This window comes from Macrobrachium rosenbergii, chromosome 16 (assembly GCF_040412425.1).
Source record: "Macrobrachium rosenbergii isolate ZJJX-2024 chromosome 16, ASM4041242v1, whole genome shotgun sequence".
Taxonomy (NCBI): domain Eukaryota; kingdom Metazoa; phylum Arthropoda; class Malacostraca; order Decapoda; family Palaemonidae; genus Macrobrachium; species Macrobrachium rosenbergii.
The window spans coordinates 63,996,640-64,019,827 of record NC_089756.1 but is presented as its reverse complement, the minus strand read 5'-3'; the positions used below and the strand labels follow the sequence as shown (position 1 = coordinate 64,019,827).

Here is a 23,188-nt window from a genome sequence, read left to right as displayed (position 1 = left end):
TAAGCAGAAACATGAATATTACAAGCATCAGTGCCTGGTGGCTAGCTGACTGACTGTCCTCCCAAGTCCCAACTGTCCCCACGGCCCCACCCTCAACCATAGCTGCAGTTTAAAATTCTTTTTCGTCAGCCATCCAAGTACCCCTGGAAACCTTCCTGTGAACCCCTGGGGGTTTGTGAACCCCAGGTTGAGAACCTTTGTTAATGTTTAACAATGAAATATATGAAAAAACAAGAACCTATACTGTACACTGTATGTGTTATTCTGTGATTCTAGAATGACTTTGCAAATTATGCTGGGATTGGATATAGCATTATTGTTCCCCTCCTGGCAATATCTCAGGAGTACCATGGCATCAAGAAGGCGCTTTGTTTTCTACCAAGGTGCCTGTGGGACCAGGACTTACCACCTAACAACACACAGTTTACTCAATTGGCTGGATGTCACAGCATCTCTTATGACTAACTCACAAACTGGACTTCTTTACTAGAAATATCTCCAACAAAAGCCAGGAATGCACCCACCCCCAATGCCATGAGAACCAGGAAAGGGTGGGTTACACTGTTTTGATTGGAGAGACTGACAATTCTCAGCCCATGCAGAGAGCGTGGCTTTTTGGTGATAGGGTGTAAACCTGGAGTACTTGGGCTGGGCATAATGTCTTATCCGTAATTTTGAGTTACTGTAGAAGAATAGGGGATTTCTCTATACAGGGTCCTCATTCTTGGCTAGAAATGGCAAGCCATTTCTAAAAGACTGCATTTTGAAGCACTGAGTTGTAGTTGCATTAGAACTACTGAACTGACATGACAGGGTCAAAGATACTTATTAAGGGACCTGTTAAAGGGATGCCTTGCAGGAGCTAGTCTTTATAATGAGAAGGAGCAGAGAAGGGAACTAAACACTTCTATATCTGAATTAATGCCATACCCATAAAGCAAAGGCTTTGATAATGCTGTCTTATATGACATAATTGTAATAGCAGCAAGTCACTTGTCTTCAAACAGGTAGATTAGCCAATGTAAAACAGTTTCAACCAATGTTCAACCAGCTCTCAGTGTTGGTGGGAGTAACACAACCACATTTTCTATCCAGACTGGTACTGCTGGATGGATGAAGTCCATAGTTTTTGAACCTGATACCTAGCAATGTTGGGTGAATAATCTTAAAGGTAGACTAGATTTTTAAAAATCCACACAAGCTCAGAAAAGAGGATAAGTGTGCAACTTTTCCTCCTGTCTGTACAGAACAGTGGACATTATTTGGATTGATTTTCTTGTCTGTTGTTGAAGCAATAGGAACCCGTGACTCTTTGGCCAATTTGAGACCACTAAGTAGGTGGTTCCATTGAAAGTTAGCAGTTTGTTCAAACCTTTGAAATCTGGGACACTGGATGAAAAAGCAGAATGTTCTGCAAGTCTTCCAGTCATGTTGAAATGCATCTCTTGGTACTGCCTGACTCTCTAGCTTTGAATACTCATACATTGGAAGTTGATGACTTTCGTGTGAGGCAAACAGCTCCACTTCAGGATGTAACGGCAAATTAGTAATTATCTGAAACAAGGGTTTGTCTACCATCCACTCAGTTGAGGCTGCTGTCTGCCTCAACAAGGAGTCTGTTATTGCACTGAGCGACCCTGTTACTTGGCAACGCAACATCTCAGGAGAGAGCTCTCATCACTCAGGCAACATCAGTTTGAGTTACCCTACCCAATCAGAAGCATCATACGGTATTAACTGTACTGTAGACTGAATTGCAAACCGATTTATGTTAAAATCGACTTCTGACATGCATGCAAGAACCTAACCCCGTTGTAACTCAACGCCTACTTGTGCATAATATACATTACATAAATGCTTAAAATACATCAACAGAAGTACATTATGGTAAAAAGATTGAAATAATGATAGTATATTACATTACAGTGTAGGGTCCCATCACATTAAATGTATCTTTATTACCATACGCATTACAATGTCAGCATTTCAGCCATATGTACCACAGCTTGACTGAAACTATGGTACACATGGCTGAAATGCTGACAATGCAATGCGTATGGTAATAAAGATACATTTAACGTGACAATAATATGAATTAAGATATATGTATAAAAGATGCGTGACGTATGCTGTGTTCTTATGTCCACGTGTTTTGTGTGCGGAGATGATGTTGTGAGGAGACTAGCGAGCCAGTGAAATGCCGGTGTGTGGGGTCCACATGGGACCCTACACTGTAATGTAATATACAATCATTATTTCAATCTTTTTACCATAATGTTCTTCTATTGATGTATTTTAATCATTATGTAATGTATATTATGCACACATAGGCATCGAGTTACAACGGGGTTAGGTTCTTGCATGCACGTCAGAAATCGATTTTAACGTAAATCGGTTTGCAATTCAGTCTACAGTACAGTTAATACCGTATGATGCTGCTGATAGGGTAGGGTAACTCAAACTGATGTTGCCTGAGTGATGAGAGATCTCTCCCGAGATGTCGCGTTGTCAAGTAACTCGGTGGTCAACTGTCATACAGCTTGTACTCTTATGCATCGGCCCACCCAGCCCTGCTTCCAGAGGTATGGCTGTAAGTACGAGTGGTCGTATGTCGAGCAGGTTGTAAGTTGGATAGTACTTGTAGTTCAAACACCAGATATACCTTAAACTACCATCCTAAAACATTAGCCACAAAAATAATATGAAAATACAGTAATTAGTGAATATTGCTCTACAACTCCTGCTATTCACAAACTCGCAATTTGCGGACTCACCGATTTGTGGATCTTTCTCTGGAACTTATCCCCAAATTATTTGTGAAAAATTCGACAATTCGCGGACTTTTTCATCAGGAAGTATTCACTAATTAGTGTATTTTGATGTTATTTTCATGACTAAATACATTTTTATTATACAAGAATTATTTACTAATTGTCAAATAATAATAATAATAATAATAATAATAATAATAATAATAATAATAATATACCTATAATAATAGTATCAAGATTAAATAATAATAAGATTAAATACTGTAATAACTCAGAGAGAGAGAGAGAGAGAGAGAGAGAGAGAGAGAGAGAGAAACCTAACCTATGTGGAAAGATACAGGTTTTTAGCCCTGGCTGGTAAAAAAAAAAAAAAAACTGGTTCTCTCCCCGCCATAGATTCAAGAGGGACCCCTTTATAGTACCCAAGGGACCTCCTTGTAGCGAACCCTGTTGGCAGCTGGCTCTTAAATTGGTTTTTTCACCCGTTACAGATACAATGCTCAGAACTGATACTACTGATATTATATTAAAGTGACTGAAATGATATTAAAATTATATTAAAGTAACATTGAAATTATATTAAAACATACAAGTGTTTCAGGATAAGCATTCTTAGAGGGTACATTTTATGATAAAATAATGATTTACAGTACATGCAGTCACCGGTTATTGGCAGGGATTCCATTCCAACAGCGCGACGACAAGCAAAAATCATCAATGACTGTCGGTTACTGGCGCCTCTGCTAGGTATATATCAGTGCCAATAAGCGATTATTGGTGGTAATAAGCGGATATCGCCGTATATCTGCGCCAAAAATTGCCAATTTTCATCGCTAACAAGCCCCGAAAAACAGGATCGCCGATAACTGAGCCCGCCAATAACCGGGGACTGCCTGTACTAATTTTCAAATATTAATATTAAGTTTAATAAGATTAAATAATAATATTAAATAACAAAAATAATAATTCTCTCTCTCTCTTACTGAGGTGGGAGAATTTTTAGGCAAATGTAAGGTGTATGTTTAATTGTGTTGTATGATAATTAAATGATTTACTAATTTTCAAATATTAATATTTACACGAACACAGCAAATTATCAATTCAATAAAGAAAATATAGTGAATTAGTAAGGTTTTAGCTAAATAAAGTTTTTCCCTCGTCTCTTTCCCAGTCTCCTTGAGCGAGGGGGAGGGTGTAACCAGTCAAATATCTTGACATATTGACCACAAGGGTAGAAAGTGTTGCCCTCTTGGTGGTATATGACGTTGCCCATTCAGTGGTCTCTCTCTCTCTCTCTCCAAAGGTGAGAGATGGATATATACAGTAGATGGATAGACATAGAAAGGGAGAGTGGTTGATAGAAAGATATACATAATATATATTGTATTATTGACATTTTCAACTGTTTAACCATGCACCTGAGTTCATCTCTCTCTCTCTCTCTCTCCTCTCTGTTATTGGCCACATATATTTTTAAGGGTAAAATGTTTAAGATGACTTTAAAATGACATTAATAATATCATTTCATAGATTAATACATTAATAAGATAATAATTTACGGTATATTTGATGTAGGATGATACTTTAAGTATACAATTAGTATTTGAACTCTCAAGATAGGCAGTTTATAGCATTTTTAGAGGGGGGTGTTAGCTATTCGCAGATTTTAACTATTTGCGGGGTCTGGTACATACCCCTGCAAATACGAAAGTTTACTGTATATCAATTTATTTATATGTATATATATTCATCTGTCAACAAACGCAAATGATTGTGTGGTGACCTCTGTTTTCGTTCGCTGGTGTTGGACACTACATTTCCACTCACAAGAGTTACTGACCTGTTTGTTTGTTGCCTGAATAAATGAGTAAGTTTGTAGATGCTGACTCTTACTCAAACCTTCACTACATTGGTGACCACGGAGATGACTGACCCAGCCAACCCCATTGATGCCAGCCTCTCCAGCGAGACCATCGCCGCCACCTCCATATGTCTACCTCCATTCACGCCTCACAACCCAGAAGCTTGGTTCTTCAGGGCAGAAACAATCTTCTGATTGAAGAAAATCTCTTCCTCAACACGCAAAGCAGACACCATCCTTGAAAACCTGCTGGATGAGGTCTTCAAGCAAGTCACACGATGGCTCGCAGAACTTCATACTCGTCACCTACAGGCACCCGCCCTAAGAGCCAAGAAATTCCTCAACTACGTGGGGGCACCCACAGGAGATGAGCAGCCATCGCATGTCTACAAACAGTTGTGGCGGCTCATCACGCTACCAGACACAGATGGCCAACCTGAGTCATCCCTAGACCTTATGAGAGAGGTACTCCTCAAAAGATTATCCCACCAAACAGTGGCAGCCATTCCCAATGCCTCCACCATACCAATCGAAGAATTCCTGAAGTTGGTTAATGCACTGCACATAGCCCACAAGATGGTGGAGCCCACACAGACACCAACAGCAGCAGCAGCACCATGATGGGCCCAGCAGTCAACCGACACCATATCCGACAGCGACCCACAGGGATCAGCTGCCTCCACCCACAAACCAAACTTCCCCAAGCAACTCATCAAAGGGAAGACCAGACAAAAGAAAGATGAGCCACCAGAGGGATGTGCTGCTTCAACTAGAGATTCGGGAAGAAAACCCGCAAATGTGACAAAGACTGCCTGTTCTCAAAAAACATGTAAGAGGGTCGCACCCGCGACCCATCCAACTAAACGTCAACAGTGAGCAGACCAGTTGCCTTGTAAGAGAAACAGCGCCTGCCCACTGGTCTTTCTTCCAGGCATGAACATAGAGGCTCCACATGCTTCTTCACCGGGGACGAAAGGTCGGACACAGAATTCCTCTTCGACACCAGAGCATGCAGGTCATTTGTGCCACCCAGATTGAATGAACAACTCAACCCCGCTCCACTTACCAACCTCCACATATCCACTGCCAGCGGAGCACCCATGAAGATTTATGAGAAGCGGGATAAAAACGTGTCATTCAATGGGAAAGATTACAGTTGGACCTTCACCACAGCAAATGTGATGATAGTGAACGTAGCATTCGCATCAAAACAACTGACCCCAAAAACAACTCCGAAATCATCTCAAAAGCCACGCAGACGGAACGCTACCACACCATCACTGCAGCAGCAGAGATAACAAATATGCTCCATCGCACACAAATTCTACAAGACTACCGAGAGGTCTTCAAAGACGACTTGCAGCACGACTTAACCAAACCAGCAAAACACAACATCCAGCGCCTTATAGAAACCAAAGGGCCCTCCCCCGATCTACCCATGTTTCAGACGTTTAGCCCGAGAAGCTCGCCTATGCCAAACATGTTCAAGGAGATGGAGAATGTGGGAATATGCCAAAAAGCTCCAAGCCTATGGTTGTCCCCCCTGCCTATGGTACCAAAACCCAACAGAACAAGGCACCTGTGCAGAAACTACCGGTGGCTAAACGTCAAAACGAAGCTAGATTGATACCCGTTACCAAACACAGCACACAACCAACCAGATGAAATGAGCAAAGATCTTCACCAAAACAGACCTGCTGAAGGGATACTTCCAAGTTCCAGCAGCAAAGAAGATATGGAGAAGACAGCAATCATCACCCCCTTCAACTACATTTGGCCTTTGCAACCCAGGGGCAACCTTCCAAAGACTCATGGACAAATTGCTTGGCAACCTTCCAATCTGCATTGTCTATGTCGACAATATCCTCATATTTAGCCCCAAGCCAAGAGGGCATTAAACCCCTACCAGAAACATAAAAGCAATCACCAACTTCCCAAAACCAACAACAATTAAAGCAGTACAAGAATTTTCAGCACTAATCAATTATTATCATAGATTCATCCCTAACACTGCTAAAATTATGAGCCCGATATATCAATGCTCAAAGGAAAAGAAAAAATTAAATTGGTCGGAAAATCAAGATAATGCATTTCCTTCAGCAAAACAAGCGTTAACCTCTGCAACTAAATTCATTTTCCTCTACCCCATGGGTCCCTCATGCTGACAACAGACGCAAGTAACACGGCGATGGGCACCGTATTAGAGCAGGACAGACAATGGTCATCATCTGCTGGCATTCTTCAGCAAGAAGCTAATGACAGTGAAACAGATATACTCCACTTTCGACAGGGAGCTTCTAGCAGTCTACAAAGCCATCCACCACCTCCGCCACATGCTTGAGGGACAACAGTTCGTCGTGCAAACAGACCATCAACCCTGGGTGCATGTCACAAAGTCAGCAGATGCATGGTCAGAATGGCAACAGCGGCACTTGTCAGCAATAGCTGAACACTCCTGAACCATCAAATACTTGAAGGGTTCAGCAAACACCATGGTAAACGCACTATCAAGAAACTGCGTCAACACCACCCAGGTCGGAATAGGCTATCCCGAAATACCACAGAAATAGCAGAAGCACAAAGAGACAATGTGGACCTACAGCGACTGCAGCGGGACAACCCCGACCTTACATGGAGCAACCTGTCAATCAAACGTGGAGAGACAATCATTGCCTGCAAAACGAATACTGGACGCCCTTGCCCCAACCTGCCAGAAAGCCTCAGAAGAAAAGCCTTCACACTCACCACAACCTGTCCCACCTATCAGGCCAGTCAACCACCCGAATCATAGCAGAGCAGTACATCTGGTGGGGAATGAAAAAGGACATAAAAAACTGGACAAGAGAATGCATCCCATGCCAGACGTCAAAAATCAAAAGACACATACAGAGCAGAATAGGAGAGTTCCACACAACACACCGCTGACTAGCTTACATCCACATCAACATAGTGGGACCTGTACCACCCCTCTGAGGGGTACAGATACCTGTTCACCATCACTGACAGAAATACCAGGTGGTCTGAAGCAATACCAGTATGGCAACAGACAGCAGAAAGCTGCACGAAATCCCTCATCAGATGGTTCAGCAGGCACAGAGTCCCACAGATCAAGATAACAAGCGACAGGGAAGCCAACTTCATGTCTGCCCTGTGGAACTCCCTCGCAGACAGTTTGGGGACATAGATAACACACACAACGGCCTACAATCCAGAGGCTAACACCATCATTGAAAGGCTACACAGGTTGTTGAATGCATCACTCACCGCCAGATGTCAAGGTAGGAGCTGGAGAAAGGAGTTACCGTGGGTCTTACTGGGCCTAAGAACAACAACACATGCAGCACTCAATGCATCTCCAGCAGAAATCCTATATGGCCAAGCACTAACATTGCCAGCAGATGTCTTTCAAGATCAAATAAGCCCAACATCCCCATCCGACACACGAAAAGTGGTAGAACAGATAATGCCAGCCAAGACGACCTACTACTGACCAGAAAAGTGTACGTCCCCATCATGCTGCTGAAGGCAAAATATACGTTCAGCCAGGTAGATGCACACAGAGCCCCCTCTACCCAGCCTACAACTGTAGACCTCTCCAAGAGGGGGGAGTCCTGTAGGGTTCCACGTGGACCCCACACACCATAACCTCACCTGGCTCGCTAATCTCCTCACAACAACATTTCTGTCCGCAAACCATGCGAACACAAGAAACACAGCATATGTCACACATCTTTTATATATATATCTCCATTCATATTATTGTCACATTAAATGTATCTTTATTACCATACACATTACAATGTCAGCATTTCAGCGATATGTACCGTAGCTTCAGCCATAACTTGTACAGTATATCAATTTGTATGTATATATTCATCTGCCAGCAAACCCAAATGATTGTGTGGTAACCTCTGTTTTCATTCCCCTAGTGTTGGGCGCTACATTTCTTCTTGCAGGAGTAACTGACCTGTCTGTTTGTTGTCTGAATAAATTAGTAAGTTTGTAGACACTGACTCTTACTCGTACCTTCACTTACTCTATAGGTACTTTAAACAGCAAAGGTTTGATATTGTACCCTACCCAGTGTGTCGGCCACTTTCTAAGGTTCGACTTACATCCATTTTGACTTTCGGCCAGTTGGTCTGAAACAAGCTCGGTCGTACGCAGGATGGTACTTCTATTAAGACAGATAGTATACCCCCCGTATTCGCGTTCTCATGATTCACAAACTCACCTACTCGTGGATTTCTCTATGGAACATATATACACATTATTTGTGGAAAATTTGCCCACTCGCTGTATTTTTCACTGAGAAATATTCATTAATTACTGTATTCTCATATCATTTTCATGACTAACTGCACTCTATAAAAATGCTTTTACCAGATTAAAATACTATGGTAAAAGCATTTTTTGAGAGTTTTTGTGCTTGAACTAGCAAAATATGCAGTTCTAAGTATTTTTTTAGAGGGGTTTTAAGTATTCACAGATCTTAGCTATTTGCGGAGGGCGGTGTGGTACGCATCCTACGCAAAGACAGGGGTTTACTGTAAGTGTTTTTAGAGGTCTTTGGTGTTTGAACTGTTAAAATAGGCAATTATAAATGTTTTTGAGGGGGTCTCAAGTATGTGAGGATTTTCGGTATTAGCGATGGTTTTGGTCCCTATCCCCAGCGAAACCGGGGTCGACTGTATACATACATACAATACATACATACATACATGTGTGTGTGTATATATAATATATATATATATATATATATATATATATATATATATATATATATATATATATATATATATATATATATATATATATATATATATATATGGATATTACTGATGTCTGCAGGTGCACGAACTGATCAAACTGACTAATTGCTGGCCTGTGAAAACGTAGTTTCCTGTGCAAGTGGCTTCTAAGTTGTTGTTGGTATTTTCCACGGTTAGAGACAGTGGGTACCCAACTCGTGCATTCATGGGTTCCGGTCATGACCAAGATGCATGGGGAAAACGTGACAGATGGATGGAATCTTTGTGATATCTGTGGGTTCAGGGGTTATCAAGTGGATGTGTGCGTACGTGCGTTCTCTACTGTGTATATTATAGAGGACCCATAGAATGGGTATTCACCTCGATTTGTGGCTGATGTGATCTCTCTTTTGAGCTGTGTTTGTGAATAAGACAGCCACTTTGAGGGACGGCTTCCCGATGGCCATAGAATGTGAGTAAGATAACTCATTAACAATTGTATCTTTTTCAGACATTATGCAGAATACCTATTTTACATTGCAGTGAAACCCCTCTGTTCTCTATTATGCATTTTTCCTTGTTAAGTGTTTATTTTTTATGCGCCATTTCAGGTTTTAATGTAAGCTATATTTCTCTTAACATGAATTCTGGTTGAGTCTTGTGAGGACATGTATATTGGAAGTGGTGTTCTTTTTTAACATACTATATGACATTTATTTTGGTCTAGAATAATCATGACCTTTTTATTTTGTTTGGTGACTGGGGTGTTAGTCACTATTTGTTGGTCTAGAATCACTAATTACTGTACATTGATTGTGAGCCTGGGTTTTCTCTAGTTATGAATTCCATTTTTGTGGGGTGTGAGAGACTACATTTTATGACTCTAGCTTTTGCTGAAACGCTTTCATTAATTTTTCAAATAAAATCTAGTTTTGTATCTTGGCATTAAAATTCAGTAAGCCTCTGTTTGAAGACAAGAGAGTATGTCGAGCCGGCCAGGAGCTACCAATAACAGCCGAGGAAAGTGTTTTGTCAATGCATAGGGACCTTGGTAAGAGTGGTGGCAGGGTAAATAGACAGTAAATAGGTAATCAAATAGATAAACCGATAGGTTATGGGTTACGCTTCCGAAGAGACATATCTTACTAGTAGTTGTTATACTGGATGGATTATAGAGGTTGTGGTAGTGGTATCTCTGAATAGGCATTTAATGGGTCAGCAATTCAGTTTAGGTTGGAGGTGTGAAGTGCACTCTAGTCAGTCTTTCCCAAGCACGGGTGTCTGTGTGTGTTTAATGATGCGTCACGGGGTGTGGGTTTTTGGCGTGTTTATAGATATTTCTGGACTTTGGTTTATCTTGGGGAATGTTTGGGGAAGAGGCTAGTGTGCGCAATGTGTTTAATTATGGTACCTTGACAGCTTATGTGACACGCGCACACGCACAAGCGTATTTCTGTATTTTTTTTCTATTTCTTTGATGGAAGGATTTTGCACTGTGGTTGTCAAGCAGAAGAGTATGTAAGCATTATTATTTTTTTTACTGATAATTGCAGGGTCAGATTTGATTTGAAGAAACTGGTTAAGGGGGCGAGTGGATTTTTTTTTATTGGGCTGCAACTTATATCGGGCACTGGCAGGCGTGACGTCATCCCCTGAGTGATGTGTCAGCGACGTCATAGTTGGGCAGAGTTTCTTGCCTTCCTCCCTTTCTGTATGTGAGTTTTGGGCATGGCTTATGTGTTTTTTTTAGCAAACGGCTGTTAGCACTGGCGTTTAGGGTTTAATTATGGATTATTTAATTGTTGTATTGTCTCAGGGGACTTTGATTATTGCGAAATAATTTATTTGACGGTTGATGGGTTATTGTGAGTGAACATTTCTTATGCAAGTGAGTGTACATTTCTTAGATTTTAAACATTTTTTATAGTTACACGCATACGTGTAAGGGGGTGTTGTAACTGGGGCCAGAATTGGGGGTGTGAGCTTACTCTGCAAATTTTGCCTTGGCAATTGAGTCAGAAGTGGACTCATCTCAGAGGTTTAGCACTCAGCGTTTTTTTTTCCTGTGTGCTTCTGCAGATCATGGATGTGTTGGGGAGATTGGGTGAGATATTGCACTAAAGGGAGGAGAACATTTTCTCTCTCTCTCTCTCTCTCTCTCTCTCTCTCTCTCTCTCTCTCTCTCTCTCTCTCTCTCTCTCTCTCTCCTGTTTGCTCGCGTCCCATTTTCTTTACGCAAGGGTAGACTTCTTTCTTTACTTGAGGGCTGACTGTGTGTTTTTTGTTTTCCCTTGAAGACTCGATGTTCATCTTGACCTACTTTGCAGTCAGCTGTGAACTCAGCCCGTCTGTATTTTATTTTTCCGTGAGGTTTTGATTTAATCATGGGTCTAAACAGTACTTTCTTTTGGTTTTGGGGATTAATTGTTGGAGTAAAGGGAATTAACATTGTGGGGGTTCTTCCTGTGTAGGAATAATTTTTTAGGGAGAATTGGGTTTTTGTGTGTGTGTGTGTGTGTGTTTTTTTTTCTTTGAGGGGTTTCCTTCCACATGACTTGGGAAATTTTGTATTTGTGATCAGCTAAGAGTGAGTTTAGTGGATTTATTTATGAAGAAGAAAACTGCGAATATGGCTAGAAGGGACAATGATCAGATTCCTTAGGTCAGCCTATGGTTGTGTAGGGCACAGAGACTCAGTCCGCAGTTTGAAGGGTTTTGTTAGTTGGAAGTTGATGTTCGAGTTGTTTTTTAATTGTAATATGAGGGGACACATTAAGAGGTTTTGCCGTGTTAAATATTGTGGCGGTTATAGGAGTTATGGTCACCCTTGGCGGTCCTGTCCATCTCTTACACAGGATAATGTTAGGCCTACATTTCAGAATTTTGGTAGCTTAGGTAAGAAAGTTCCTCAAGGGGTTTTTGAGGGCTCTAGTGATCGACGAGCATGGTCGGGATTATTATTATTAAAGTAGTTTAACCAGACCACTGAGCTGACTTTCAGCTCTCACAGGGCTGGCCCGAAGGATTTGATTAAAATAAACTAGGTCCAGGCCTGAGGCCAAGTGCTAGGACCCAATAGATCATTCAGTACAATTATGAATGGATTAAAATGAAATTAAAATCTGCACACAGGCATATCCTCTCATACTGAAACACATACATACAATAAATACATTTACTCAGACTTCCTTACATACATACTAAAACGGTATATTAAAATTCAGAATATAAATTAAGCAAAATTTAAAAATTTTTCCCTTTTTAAATTCAACAAATGTTAAAAGGGTTTTCGTGCTTTTATTATTTACTTATTTTTATATTTTATCAATTAGATTACAGTTCTTCAAGAACATCAAAATTGGAACGACTGAAAATGTAAAAGATTCTGACAAAATTTCTTTCATTGACCTATTTCCAAAAGTAGACATTCGTTGTTGGTCATACTTTGGACATTCACATAACACATGTCTGACTGTTATTATTACTCTGCATTCTGAGCACTCGGGAGTTGGGCCATGTGGGTTGCTCATTACGTGTCCATGTGTCAGACGAGTATGGCCTATTCTGACACGTGTTAAAATTACTTGTGCGTGTCTCTCTCTCCGATATGATGAACTCCATTTTTTAACATTAGGTTTTATTTCTTTCAATTTATTACTTTCAGGTTCTTCATCCCATATATATTACCATTTATTTACGATACCCATTTTTATGTGAGTTACATAATCAGTAACAGGGATATTCACATCTGATCTTGTCATGTGAGTTGCTGCTTTAGCTGCTTTGTCTGCATCTTCATTTCCTTTGATTCCTACATGGGCAGGGATCCAACATATTTCTACATTTTTTCCATTATTATATAATTTATGGAGATATAATTTAATTTGTTGTACTATATTATTTTTTGATTTGTAACTCTGAATAGCTTCTATAGCGCTTCTCGAGTCAATGAAAATCACAAAATTATTGAATGATGATTCTTTAATTATTTTTATAACTGATGCAATTCCATACAATTCTGCTGTAAATATGGAAGCATTATTAGGAAGAGAGAACTGATAAGTTTTGTCTTGGGACACTGCAGCATAATATCCTACTCCTTGTTCTGATTTAGATCCATCTGTATTTGTTGCGTAATGTGGACCTTTTCGGCTTATATGCTCGACTGTATGTTGTCTATGGTGTTCTGGTGTATATGAGTTACTTTTTGAGAAATACTTGAGGTGTGTGCAAATTCTCATTTTATTCATTGTCCAGGAAGGAGGTGATTTTACTATTAAAGGCACTTGTATATTTATATTCAGCGACTTAAACAATCTTCTAGCTCTAATTGGGAAAGGTGGTGGATGGTTATTTATAAATACATCTCTTAATTCAAATAATTTTTTGGTTGGAGAATCACTAGTTTGAATTCTTAGAGCACTTTTCATTGTTACTAGTTCTCTATGGACAGACAAAGGCAGTTCACCACATTCAACTTGTAACGATGATTTTGGTGATGATCTAAAGGCTCCTGAGCATATTCTAAGGCCTTCATTGTGAACAGGTTCTAACATTTTCAGCACTGCATCCGATGCTGAGCCATACACTTCGCTTCCATAATCAATGATGGACAGAACTGTTGCTTTATACAGTACAGTGAGGGTATGTCTATCAGCTCCCCAAGTGGTGTTCGATAGTTTTCTAATTAGATTTAATGCTCTTTTACTTTTAGATTTTACATATGTAATGTGGGCTCTCCAGTTCAAGTGAGTATCAAACACCAATCTCAAAAATTTTGCTGTTTGGCCAATTGGTATACTATGGTTTCTGATTTTTAAATCTATTTCTTCACCATTTTTCCACTTTTTATTTTTATAAAACATGATTGCCCGAGTTTTATCTATGGAAAATTTAAAGTCTACAGATAAGGCCCATTCATCTATTTTTACTATGCTTTTATTAATGATTCGTTCTGCATGTTTTATTCGGGATGCTGAATAATATATGGCAAAATCAGTCATGTACAGGTTACTTTTAATGCCAATAGGTAGATTTTTACTGATATCATTAATTGCTAAAGTAAACAGTGTGCCACTAAGGACGCTTCCTTGTGGAACACCATTTTTAAGTGGAAAAGTTCTAGACAGATCATCATCAATTCTCACCTGAAAATTGCGATTTGTCAAAAAGTTCTGTATAAACCTAGGATGTTGTTGTTTTGTAAAGTTTTTAATATAGCATACCTCCATGTAGTATTGTATGCTTTTTCAATGTCAAAAAAACAGCTACACTAATTTGTTTTCGTTCAAAACCTCTTCGTATATGGTCTTCTAAGTTACAGAGAGAATCCAATGTAGATCTGTTACACTGTGACCCAAACTGGGTGGGAGTCAAAATTTTATTTTCTCGAATATGCCATGTTAGTCGAGCATTTACCATTTTCTCTAACAGTTTGCAAAAGCAGCTTGTTAAAGAAATTGGTCTGTAATTATTTACATTACTGGGATCCTTTCCAGGTTTGGGGATAGGAATTATTATAGTTTTACTCTATTCATCTGGAAATAAATTTCGAAGCCATAAATGATTATAAAACTCTAATAAGTATGACTTTACCAAAGGTGCTAAGTGGCAGATCATCTCAAAACAAATATTGTCACCTCCAGGAGCAGATTTATTGCTGTTCCAGAGAGCAAATTCCAACTCTGACATACTAAATTTTCTATTATAATATATATCTTCTATTGTTTCAAAATTTATTGTTATTAATTCTATCTTATTTTTCTTTGTGCAGAAGTGTTCATCTAAATTCTTATCACTACTTACATTTGCTAAATTTTCTCCCATTATATTACTTAATTCTTTTGGATCAAGTGTTCTTTTCCCATCTTTTAATATGGCATGTCTAGGTGGTTTAACATGGGTACCATTTATTTTCCTGAATTTTTCCCATATTTTTTGTATTGGAGTATTACTAGAGAGATCTGATACGTATTTCCTTCACAAAATGATTCTTCCTTGAATTACTACTTTTTTAAATTTTGCAGATATTTTGTTGTATACAGGTTTTAATGTATCAATTTCTAGTAATAATACAGTCATTTCTTGTAAACTTCTTTCTAATATCGGTAATTTTTTTATTCATTTTATTGAACTTTCTATTCAAATTATCTAATCGTCTCCCTATTGAGTGTTTTATATTAATTCTGTTAACTCATCAGACCACCAGGGAACTTTGTGTTTTGTTGGATGGGGTTTTGACTTTGGTATTACTTTATCAGCAGCATTTTTAATGAAATCAACAAGAAATTTATTAGTTTCATTATGGTCTTTTAAATATTCAAATGGTGGGATATTTCTAGTGTGCATTTCATATCGCTCCCAATCTGCTTTATATATGTTATAGTGAGGGACATGTTTTGCAGGATTATTTTGCAATAAGGAAATTAATATTGGGAAATGATCACTGGTGTGCAAGTCATCAATTGTATTCCAATCCAATCTGTCAACTATACTTGTTGTACATAAAGTTAAGTCTACTGAGGAAAATGTTCCATGTGCTTTTGAAAAATATGTGCTAATTTCGTCATCATTTATACAGCACATGTCGTTTGATTCCATGAACTCTTCTATTTTTCTACCTGTTCTATTTGAGTTTGTACAATGACAGTCCCATATTGGGTTGTGAGCGTTAAAATCACCTACTATTAATGTAGGTTCCTTGGTACTGTTAAGTAAATCTTTAAGTTTATCAATGTCGTAATTTTTATTAGGTTGGTTATATAAGTTATAAATTATGTAATTATCGTTTTTTATTTGTATTTCAACACTTGATATTTGCAAGTCAGTAAAATTTACAGGTACTTTGTCACAACATACTTTGCTATGTACTTATATAGCAGTACCTAAATTTCCTTCTTCTTCTCTAAATGTAGATACTAAGGTATATTTACCTATTGTTGATATTGTTTTGTTGACATGTTGTAAACATAATATCATAGGTTCGTATTCTTTTAGTAATCGTTGTATTTCTCCTAGGTGTAATCTGGTCTGTAAACCATTTACGTTCCATTGTATGATATAGCTATTGAAAATTTTATTATAGCAGTCGAGTTTTACTCTCTTTCTTTGTATTATCAATTTAGATTTTTTCTAATAATTTACTCACGACATTCATTTGTTTTTCTTTATAATATACTAAGTGCTCGACACACATGCAACCTTTTTCATGGGTACTCAAATCTGTGGTTTCTTTTTTTTTCTATATTTCATAAAGTTTCTTATAATGTTTGTTAAACCATCTTTTGTTATGTTTTTGTTATTGTTGCACAATGCAATGAAGCAATCATTACATCCACAAGAGTTGTCATGTATATTTCTTTCTTTACTTGTTCTTGTTGTACCAATAGGCCTAAGTGGTGATGGAGTAATCTCTTCCCCTTTGACATATTCATTATTGTCTAAGGTACGATTGTCTTCCACTTCTTTGGTATTTTGGATATCAGTATCCATTGGTTTTAACTATTATTTTAGGAGATAATGGTATATTCTTAACTTGTTTTTGTTTTTGTTCTTTCTTCATAACTTTTATCTTTGATTTGACCGATGTTTCTCTAACAATTGTTGGTTTCTTTGTTTTGGGTGGTGTTCTTTCCAATGGCCTTTTTTTATCTTTAATATCCAGTCTATCAGGTCCCTCCTCTGTTACTTCAGTAGTAGCGCCCTCCTGCATTCCTATTTGCATCAATATTTCAAATGAATTTGATAAAATGTTATCCATATCATTTGTACCAGTTTCTTTATTCTTTGCTATTTTAATTTTTTTCCCATGGGCATTAATTTCTTCTTGTGATTTACTTTTCTGTGCTTCGTTACTTCTATTTCTATGTATTTTTGTTTCCTTATTGGTTCCTGTTATTAAAGAATATGTATGTTTCTTAGATGGATCTTGCATTCCTCTCACTTTTAATTCCAACTTAGCCTCTTTGATAGACATCCCTGTTCGTTCGTGCTTGTTACATTTTCAATTCTGTATTGTATATGTAGTACACACACTCCTTGGACCTTGCATGATAATCCTGTCCACAGTTTATACATTTTGGCTCACTATGTTTCCATTGCGTGGCATGTTCGTCAGATCCACAATAAGCATATACAGGTTCATTACAACATTTTTTCTTTGAGTGTCCATATTTACTACAATTTTGACATTGTAGTGGCTTGGGGACATAAGGTCTCAGTTCTCTATTTTGGCCCCAAATTTTTTTTTTTTTTTTAGGTAAATCTTGACCCTCAAATTTTATTTTTGAAATTCTTAATACTTTATTATTGTGTTTACTTGGTATTATATATACCTCACAGTCTTGGACTTTGGTATATCTCATTTTACGAGAGTCCAACAGCATATTTTTGTCAACCGGTTCGTCATTATTTTCAGGAAGTACAATAGTACCCTGAATGCTGTTCAAAGTGTCATGCTTCTTTACTTTTACATTTACATTGTCAACACTTTTTATTGATAGATAGTCTTCAGACTGGTTTTTTGTTGTGGCTTCTATAAGCAACGTCTTCATTTTTATTTGTCTAAACAACATTTCTGTCGTTGAGTGTCTTTCTAATAAGAAGTTTTCCAACTTTAGGGCTGAGGTTTGCCATTCTGTTTCCATGGTTAGAAACCTTGACCAACTTCCACTCCCAAAGAGGGAGTCGAAGTGAGTCAAGGTTGGGTCAAGACGATATTTACTTCTTTTTGATTTGTTGTGTACTGGAGCATAAAGTTCCAGTGTGATTACATTTGGATTTTTTATTGTTTTTTTCAAAGAAAGGTTGTTACAGGAGCTTCCAGCGGTCGTCATCTGTGCCGAGTCACTACCATCAAAGGGCCCAGGGGTACTCAAATCTTTATTTTCACTTAGCATAAAGATTTGAGGGAGGAGAAAAAAAATAACCTGAAAACCTTAAAAAGATATCATCAGCTCTCATGGAGTTTTATTCTTCCACCAATGGCACAAGTGAGAACTGACTCTCAAATGTCCGCTCCCTACCCTGCCACAAAGGGGATGGCACAACATGATTAGAGTGGCCCAAGTGTAAGCCAAACCCGCTTGCTAGGACTGAGAGTATTACAAGAATACAATCATCCCCACCCTATTCATGTTATGGGCAAACCGGATAAAATGCCGAGAGTCCTATCCATAGAACCAGACCCCACTGGAATTCGTGGTCCAGCCCTAACAAATAGTTCTGCCTTTGAGCTACCAATCTGGTAACTTTCGGGTCTGAACATTATCTGGCAGTTGATGATCCTACCACAGTTTTCACTATTTAGCTTCAGATATAAACCCATTCCTAGCTATGATATCTTTTCCTGTTTATCAGGTCCAGTAAATTTTACTAAAAGTGGAAAATTCCACAAATTTAATCCAAAATAATATATGATGGTGTATGAGACTCTTGGACTCATACCCAGAAACAAATTCCTGGGGTTCAAGAGCCCCCTCACCACGTCGAGGTGGTCTCATATCGAGGGGCAGCAAGGTCGGGAGACCGATCAGTTGCAAAGGTAAACGGGATGGGTGTTTCTTGTGATATAGGACTTCTGGGGGAACCCTCAGAGGCGAAGCCAGTGGTAAAACGGTCTGTGTATGGGGTTAATGCGAGTATTTTTATAGATACAGGCGCCTCTACTAATTCGATGAATTATGAGTTGTTCCGATTGATGTTTTCTGATCGTTCTTTGAGACCTGCTAAACAGACAGTATGTGATGTTCAAGCAAATAGGTTACAGGTTTTGGGATACGTAGATGTGTATTTATCTCTTGACAGTGGAACTTTTACAGAACCATTTTTGGTTATAAGAGGGGCTGCTTTGGGGAATACTTTGTTACTGGGTCATCCAGCGTGTTGGAGATGCAAAATCTTGGTTCATACAGGGGTATATGGTATAACTATTGGAGTACCTGGTGTTTTTGTGCCTTACAAGGAGATGGATGTGAGTGAGGTGGATGATGGTAATGAGAATTTGCGGGTGAATTCTCAACATGTTTTGGTGGGTAGGCAGTGTTATAAAGGGGTTTTTGTCAGATGATGTGGTTCTTGGTCCTGGTATGTTTGCTATGATGAAAGTTCAAATGAAAGGAGCGCATAAGTCCAGACGTGTGTGTGTGTGTGGATGAGTGTAGTGAAAAGCTGAAGGGGGTAGTGTGTATGGGTTCTATAAACAATGTATCGAGTTCAGGGGATACTTGGCTGGAATTGCTAAACTTTAATGATTCAGTTTGGAATTATCAGAAGGGCACTTATGCAATCGACTTTGTTGACTGGGTCAATGAAGATCATTCAGTTGCTATTGTCGGGGAATTGTGTAGATTTTCAGAAGCAGGTTTACAGGCTAGGAGGCAGGTTTCTTAGGATCATTTAGCCAATGCTGATTTTAAAGAATATGTTGAGGGTGTGGAAGATGTTCTGGCTGAGTTTGCTGACATAGTCGCACTTAAAGGGGATAAGTTAGGGTTAACAAATGTGTTTGAACACAAGGTTCATTTAGAGGATAAGACTAAGCCTATTTTTGTCCCTGCATATAAGATTCCTTTAAAGATTAGAGAACAGGTAGAGCAAGAGGTTAATAAGTGGGAGGAAGAAGGCATTGTTAGGCCTAGTTCCTCGCCTTTTAATTTTCCGTTGTTAGCAGTGCCTAAGAAGGATGGTTCAGTCCGAGTTTGTGTGAACTTTAAGAAGTTGAGCGAGAAAACCATTCCTGATTGTTACCCTATGGCATGTTTGCCAGATTTATTTGTTGAAATTGGGGGCAACAATATTTATTCTTCAACTGATCTGATGCAAGGGTACTTGCAAGTATAGTACCACTTAGCAAGGAGAATTGAGAGTGCATGGCTTTCTCTTTGCTAAAGGAGCATTATGAGTTCACGCAGATGTCGTCTGATTATCAGGTAGTCCTATGACATTTACTAGGCTAATGAATACAGTTTTGCATGGCTTGTTAGAGAAATGTATATACCTCTACATGGACAATATATTAGTTGACACTGATTCGGTAGAGGAACATTTAGAAGTTCTAAGAGAGATTTTCAGGAGGCTTAGGTTAGCAGGTTTGAAGATAAAATTAGCTAAGTGTAATTTTCTGAAGAAGCAGATAGTATATTTGGGTCATGTCATTTCTAAGGAGGATGTTAAAGTGAATGTGGATAAAGTTAGGGCAATTGTGGATTTTGCTACTCCCAAAAATAAGAAACAGATTTGGTCTTTCTTAGGCATAGCTGGATTTTTTCATAAGTTTGTGAAAGGTTTTTCTACTTTAGAGTCTCCTTTTAACATATGTCCTGAGGGATGATGTGCAGTTTGTATGGGGTGATGGGCAGCAATCAGCCTTTCAGAATATCAAGGATGCCTTAGTTAATCCCCAACTGTTGAAATTTCCTGATATGAAACGTCCTTTCACGTTGGTGACAGATGCCAGTCACGATGGTATAGTGGCCTGCCTTATGCAGAAGTTCGATGGAAGACTCCATCCAATTGCATTTTACAGCAAGAAGTTTAAGACACAGGGTAGTAATGAATGCAGATGGTACTCATATATGTTATATATCTGGAGATTGCATAGAAAGGGATATTAGTTTAGTAGAAGCAAAACATGATAAGGATGAGGTTTTGGCAGACGCAAAAGCATTTCTTAGAGGGGTATTAGTTAAGAGGGTTATAAGTTGCCTTTTGCAGGGCTTGAATTAGAGGGTAATTTGTTAGTTAGGAAGATTAGATACAGACTGAGAAATTATGAGGATAAGGGTGATACGATGCAAATAGTTGTTCCTAGGAGTTTAGTGTCTACGGTTCTGGATATCCTTCACTGTAGGTCTGGCAGTCCGCATTTGGGTACTGAGAAGACTTATCAGAATATATGGGGACAATTCTTTTGGAAGAATATGCTCATGTCAGTGGAAGACTTTGTGCGGGGTTGTTCAGTTTGTAATGCGTGTAAGCCTTCGAGGGTCGTTTCTTGTAAATTGGGTTCACTTCTTATTCCCAGCAGACCTTTTTACAGGGTCCATATGGGCCTGTTATCCAATTTCTGTGAATCTAGTTATGGCCATAGGTACAGTGCCTGCTGGTGGTTGTTGACAAATTAACTAGGTTCAAAAGATTTTTCCTTTGAAGCATAAAACAGCAGAGGAGGTGGCAATCGCATTCTTTAATGGATATATTTGTCATTATGGGGTTCCTGAGGTGCTGATTACAGATAATGGGAGAGAATTTGTGAACAAGATGTTAGTGTGTCTTGTAAATGTAATGGGCATTCAGAAAATCACTATTATTCCCTATAGACCAGAAGCTAATTGGCTATGTGAACAGGCAAACAGGAAGGTAATTGAAGCTCTCAGAATGACTGTAGAGGGCAATGATGCAAATTGGGACTGATGTAATCCACAGATGCAGCATGGCATCAATTCTATGGTTAGTGATACCATTGGAATGTCTCCCAATGAAGCGCTGTTTGGTTACCCAGTGTGGGGCACGTCTGATTTATTACCTATTCCACTGGGTGATACAGTAAAATCACTAGTCTCTACGCCTAAAGAGAGATATGTGTGTCTTGCTAAGAATCTTGAAGTGATAACTCGAGATATGGGTGATAGGAGCAATTCAAAGCTGGATAGAGTTAAAGTTGCTGTGGGAGATAGGGTCTTTGTGAAAATAAACGTTAGGATTCAATTGAACTATAAGCTAGGTCCTAAATTTGACGGTCCTTTTCGGGTTGTAGAAGTAAAGAAGGGAAATAGATTTGTAGTTCAAGATGAAAATACAGGTGTGTCTCAGCTGACACACACAGTAATAACCTGAACCTGCATGATTCGAGATGCGTGAATTCACAGACACACAAACTTTTCATTTGAACCTAACTAATTGTCATACACGAATTTTTCACAGACACACGAACATATGTGAATACTGAGAAACCTTGCAAAAGTGTTTGTGTTTAATTTTTTATGTAATAATTTTCAAGCTTTCATGTGTAAATTAAATAACATTAAGTAATAAAAGTAATAATTTCTCTCTCTCTTTTATTGAGATGGGAGAATTTTTATGGTACATATATATGTTTATTTGTTTTGTATGATACATAAATTTTTTACCTAGTAATAAGTACTAATTTTCAAATAATAATAATAATAATAATAATAATAATAATAATAATAATAATAATAATAATAATAATAATAATAATAATAATAATATTAGGAAAAAGACCTTCTTTAATACAGGTTTTGTTAAACAAAATGGCAGTTTCAACAGCATTTATTTTATATAGTAAACACTCAATTCGTCTTATTAAAGTTTTTTTTTTTTTGCGCTGGAATGGTTGCTTGCAACCATTCCAGCACAAGAAAAACAATTAATAAGACGAATTGAGCGTTTACTATATAAAATAAATGCTGTTGAAACTGCCATTTTGTTTAACAAAACCTGTAATAATAATAATAATAATAATAATAATAATAATAATAATAATATACTGTAACTGTAATTACAAAATTCGTATGTGATACGTATTTATCTCTCTCTCTCTCTCTCTCTCTCTCTCTCTCTCTCTCTCTCTCTCTCTCTCTCTCTCTCTCTCTCTCTCTCTCTCTCGTAGTTAGCGCAACCTATGTATTACTGTTTCTCTGTATGTCTTCAACTGTACAGCAGATAATTTTAAATTGGTCTAATTTTACCTGCATCGTTTACAAACTGTAAATGCACCGTTCTAAAACATAAAGCATTTCAGAACAAAGAGAAAGAGACAGAATAAAGAAGTTTTTAAAAACGAG

The 23,188-nt window shown here is 38.3% G+C and overlaps 1 protein-coding gene across 3 annotated transcripts in view; it reads right to left on the bottom strand.

The window, feature by feature from the left end:
- Window positions 1-23,188, bottom strand: part of LOC136847480 (transmembrane protein 8B-like) — a 910,690-nt gene that overhangs the window by 199,416 nt on the left and 688,086 nt on the right. The gene's annotated exons all lie outside the window — the stretch shown is intronic.